Source organism: Silene latifolia, chromosome X (genome assembly GCF_048544455.1).
Source record: "Silene latifolia isolate original U9 population chromosome X, ASM4854445v1, whole genome shotgun sequence".
NCBI classification, from domain to species: Eukaryota; Viridiplantae; Streptophyta; class Magnoliopsida; order Caryophyllales; family Caryophyllaceae; genus Silene; species Silene latifolia.
The window spans coordinates 97,135,235-97,141,237 of record NC_133537.1 but is presented as its reverse complement, the minus strand read 5'-3'; positions in this window follow the sequence as shown (position 1 = coordinate 97,141,237).

Below are 6,003 nucleotides of genomic sequence, written 5' to 3'. Positions count from 1 at the left end.
AGGGCGGACACTCGTGTGAAAAATATTTGAGGCGGAGGCCTCAATTTGTACTAATCACGTGGAGGAATTATGGAAAAAGTAGGATTAGGAAAGAAATATGAAAATTGGTGAAAAATCATCCTTGGAAGAGGCGCAGCAAGAACTGCGACCTTTCCAAGAAGCGCAATACCTGCTGCGTTCTCTCTAGGGCAGTTTCCTTCTCAGCAAGATAGATTTCTGCGGTTGGTTTTAGGAATTAGGGAAGATGTAGGCTTTCTTATTCCACAAGGTAGATATTTTGGTGATGATAGCTAAAGTTTAGGAATATTACTCCGACAAATTCCAGAATATTCCGACTCGGGTTTAAGACAATTTAGAAAATGGAAGCTGTTTTTGACCCGGACTCCAAATGTACTCAAATTACTGTCAAAACGACCGTATCGGTGTGTAGATGACGACCATTAGGTTGACTCGAATGTTTGAGCTATCACATCTCGACGTAATTACAAAATGTTATAAATCGCTCCGCGTAATTAAACATGCGGCCCAATCATCACTGGCTGGTTGGCGGGAGGTGCAGAAACGAGGTGTCTACACATAGTTCCCCGTGTTTTATTCAATACCAAAATCTTCCATATTCCGAAATTTAGAGTTTTTATGACATAATGTGACTTCAAACATGACTTTTAAACATGAGCATTACTCTTATTTGTAATCACATTTTCGACTAAAGTCCAACTAAATGCCGAGACACCACACTCAACTCCAATGTGACGGTTGTTCATTTTGAAAATCTTAAAAAAATCTTAAGATTGGAAACTCTCGCATGAAAGGCTTATAGTTACTACACATCAAATATAAATTATTAAAGAGTAATTAAGACAAGATTTGACTTGATAGAATCAAAAATTTGGGCGAGTATAGTACTTATTTTAAACACTTAAAGGTCTTTAAGACGGAAAAATTTTCAATGTGAAGCTTCCTCAAACATCAAAATTTGATATTTAAGATAGCCGTGGACAAGTTAACCATGTAGTGAGCATCAAAAATGAAATTTTTGACATGGTTAGTGTCAAATTTTGAGAAATTAGTCACATTTTTAAGACAAAAAAAAAACTTTCTTGGTTTACCTCATAGTGTAACCATAACCACTAAATTCATAGCTTATCAACATCCTAAAACAATTTTTTTAAGACACAATTAAAGTTGTGCATGGCTACTTCGGAGGTTTTCAAAAATTTCACCCAAATTTTAAGACGGAATTTTGTTTTGTTTGAGACCAAATACCACATTACCAACTAAGATGGTAGTCTTATAAAGCAAATAAACCAAGTTTTACTCATGAAAAATCAAAATTTGGGCATGACGTGTCTAAAATTCGAAATTTTAAAACGAAATTTTCACATATTAAACAAGATCTATCCATAACAACAAAGGTTAGGCCTTTGTTGTTCAACTGAACCCAACAACAAGCACCCAAATCCACATATACGTTCACTACCAAGCATTTTCGTGTCCTTTAATGGTGGCCAAAATTTTGACATAAAAATTTGATGTTTAGTAACAATAATGATGTAGAATGCTAAGTCCAAACATGAATTAAATAAAGGTATGAAAATAATTCATAAGACTTGAGTAAATCAGTTTAGATCTTAAGAAATCGATTTGGAGAAAAATTAGGAGAAGAATAATCACTTACATTGTTGGAATGATAGGAATTAAAGAGATGAAATGAAGCAAGAATCTTGATCCTAAGCACCAAAGGAGTACAATGAAGTTGCTAAAATGATTTTTAGTGAGTTTTGGAGTGGTTTTTGTGAGATGAAAAGAAAGGATGAAGAAGATAAGAAATGAAGAAATGGGGTTGAACCCGTGTAATTGCCAGCCCATCTCCACTCGGTCAAGTGGCGAGTTCACTCGGTCGAGTGGCCCATTTTACGGAATGTTTCCAACTTCCGGAAAATGGTTCACTCGGTCGAGTGCACTGTACTCGGCCGAGTGTGGACTCATACTCAGCTCATTAGAGTGACCGCTTATGGCTTGGAATTTCTTGTCGGATTAGAATGATGAAGTCCTTGCAATACAAAGAGAAGGTTACCGTCTTTGGTACACTATCGGTGACTCACCCGAGTTAGTTAATTCGTCATCCTATTTACCGTCTTTGGTACACTATCGTAGTATTAGCAACCACTCTACCAACATATTTCACCAATCATACACTATAGATACACTAACATGTACTTAATTAACACAAGGAGCAAAATTTAAAGAGTAATATCATTCTTCCTATACCAATACATATTAACCATTTCGAAGCATACAACTCATATCGATATAGCATCCAACTTTCAAACATATTCATACATCATGGAAAATAACTACATCACACAAGAGCCTAATGTAAATCACATATTCATACAACCATACAACTTTCTATATAGCATTTACCCATATGTTTAACCACCCACATATTGACCAACCAAGACAATAGGCACTAGTTTTGATATGAGGACGCCTACTCATCTAAAACCGATCTCCTATCGTACTCATGTCGGGTTCGTTTTATTAGACACACCTAGGTGTATCTTGGTTCATTGGTATAGGTTCCAAAATTATGGCTCTGATACAACTTTGTAACACCCCCATCTCAGCCGGCCAAGGTAATAGGGTGATGTTACCATCTCGGTTTCCGAGGCAGTGAAATCTGAGTTGCAATTAAGAAATGGTTAATAAAAATAAATTATTTAGTGGATTACATAACCATAAATGAATAAGTGAATGAATACAACTCATGACTACTACACTCTTCTAGTTAACTATACTCGACTCGGATGACGTCAAGGCTCGTCTCGTCTCCCACGTGCTACCAAAGATAACCTGTATTTAACCTGGTCCCCATATAATCGGAAATATCATATGGATCGACATAGCCCACCCCGGAAATAAGTGACAATTACACAGACACACAACGCGTCAATTTCAATAAATAAACAAAAGATACGACATGATAAATAAATATGCAACAAGCTAACTAAATGATTGAAACTCGGTTATACCACCACCATGCCGGTACCAGGACACACCCAGACGTACCCAAAACCACTGGTGCCAGGGACACTCCCACGACACCACAACTCGCCACAAAGGTACCGGGACACGCCCAGACGTACCGAGTCCGGAAGCCAACCCGATCCCCTGCCAGACGTCGTGTCTCAACCACACACATCACTCGAAACTCAAGCCATTAATGTTCACATTCCTCTTGGAGTGGGAAGCTCCAAGAGGCGACTCAATCGTATGACGGTCTCTCAACCGTCTTACGTCTCCTCAACAACAACACATCCTCCACATACACAATAATAACCAATACATGAAATGCAACCCAACATATCATAATCATCCTCTTAATCATGCAATTAAACACTAAACATGTTACAATGCAAATGCCCTAATTATGTGAGACTATTTACAACATCAGCATAAACAACACCACATTATTGAAACCGAGTAGGATTAACCTACCTTTAAGCATTCTTCATGAGTTACCCAAATCCCATACGATTCCATCTTGCAAGACCGTCTTAATTCTATACAAATCATGTAATACCATAACAAATCTACCCTATTCTATTATATAATACAAACCCCTTATTATTACCCACTAATTACCCATATTACATATACTAATTACTAACTAATTAACCCAAGTGAAAACCCCTAAAGATTAGAGTTAAGACTTAAACAAAGATGAGTGGAAAACGTCTTATAAGTATGGATGGTGAAGAACAAGGTGAGAGATTCCGTAAAGCAAGCTTGGATCCGTGGTGGAAGAGGTTTATGGGAGTTTTAGAGACAAGGGAGATGATTTGGAGTGAGAAAGGATGAGATAGAATGAATAAAGATGAGGTTTTAGATTTGTTATTCCAGTTTCTGGTTCAGCGCCACTCGACCAAGTGTGAGTCCACTCGACCGAGTGACACTTACTCAGTCGAGTGCCACCCACTCGGTCAAGTGTCGGACCTCTTGGTCGAGTGAATGACTTACTTTGTCTAATACTGCTACACTAGGTCTAGTCCAGGTCTTACTTGGTCTAATGTATGGTAAACCTCTCACTCTTGAGTGTATCTCATCTCATTCGATGGACCTCTTACGCATTCCAAGGTACGTTTGCGAGTCCCAAAAGGTAAGGGTATTACACCTATTACGACGTTGATAAGGAAGGGAATAAATTTCGTTGGGACAAAAGTTGTGAGACGGTGTTCCAAACCTTAAAAGAAATTTTGACTACAGCTTATGTCTTAGCTTTGCAGAGGGGAGTGAGAACTTCGGGGTTTATACTAACACTTCGAAGAATAGTTTGGTATGGTTTTTAATATAGAATGGGAAGGTGATTGCTCACGGATTGAGGCAACTAAACTCTTATGAAGAGAACTATCCTACTCAAGATCAAGAGTTGGGTGCAGTTGTTTTTGCTTTGAATATTTGGAGACACTACCTATATGGGGTGACCTTTAAAGTGTTTTCGGATCACAAAAGCCTAATGTACATCTACACTTAAAAGGAGTTGAATATGCGACATAGGAGATGGATGAAGTTGATAGAATGATAGGTGACTATGATATAGAGATTGTCTATCATGAGGGAAAGGCTAAGGTGGTAGCTGATGCATTGAGTAGGAAGAGTTGCATTCTTTATGCACCGACTTATCGTTGATGAGATTGAAAGATGAGGTAGAGAATATGGGAATCTACATGATCCGGAAGGGCGTTGCAGTGGTAATCTAACTATGGAGCCCGAGCTTTATGATGAGATTAGGAAGAAGCAGTTGCTTGATTCTAAAATCCAGGAGTGAAAGGAAGGAGTGGAAAAGGGTACGACATCAAGATTTTTTATCCATGCGAATGAGAGTGTTCGGTTTGATGATAGATTGTGTGTACCAAAGGATAACGAATTGAAAAAGATGATCATGACAGAGGCTCATTGTGCACCTTATTTGGTATATCCAGGAGGTGACAAGTTATATAAATATTTGAAAAAAAAAACTTTTGGTGGCCGGGGATGAAGAAAAAAGTAAGTAGTTGATTTTCTTGCTAGATGCTTGACTTGTCAGAGAGTCAAGAGAGAGCAGCGAAGGCCGCTAGGTAAGATCCAGTCACTTGAGGTACTTGAATGTTAGTGGGAGTCAATTTCTATGGACTTCATTCTTGGGTTACCAAAGACACAACGAGGCAATAACATGATTTGGGTGATCGTTGAACGGTTAACCAATTTAGCTCACTTTATTCCAATGATAGATACTTGGAGCAAAGTTGAGTTGGCTAATGCTCATAGGAAGAATGTGTTGAATCTATATGGAGTACTGGTACATTGTGTCAGATCGGAATACGCGGTTTGGATCGAGGTTTTGGAAGGAATTACAGGATTCTTTGGGTACTACTTTAAGGAGGAGCGGAACATTTCACCCTGCGACTGATGGGAAAACAGAGAGGACCATTATGACTTTGGAGGATATGTTGCGAGCTTGTGTGATGGAATTTGGTGGAAGTCAGGAGGATCAGCTGGACTTAATTGAGTTTTCTTATAACAACAGCTATCATACAAGTATTGGGATGTTGTACGAGAGGAAGGGTAGGAGCTCGGTATGTTGGGACGATAGTGTGGACATGAGCCACCTGCACACCGATTCACAGACGTGCAACGGTATGAAGAGCCACGTTTTGGGGACGTGAAGGTGCGAATCAATTTAGATTGGACGATTTCGTCTCGATGTAGGTCTCGAGATGATGTAAAGATGTTTGGAGTCACCACCAAGCAATTGTGGAGTGCATGGACACCATTCGAGATCCACTTTATACCTTGGCCAAACAAAGCATGAAGCGGTGCTTGACACAGATACTAAAGATAAGGACTCGTCCCCCTTTAGCATTTTATATCTAGAATGACTCTCGTTGCCATGGATAAGGTTATCCATAATCAAAAGGTTCTAAGTAAGGGGAGAGGGTACGTATTGGAGAGTCGTTTAAT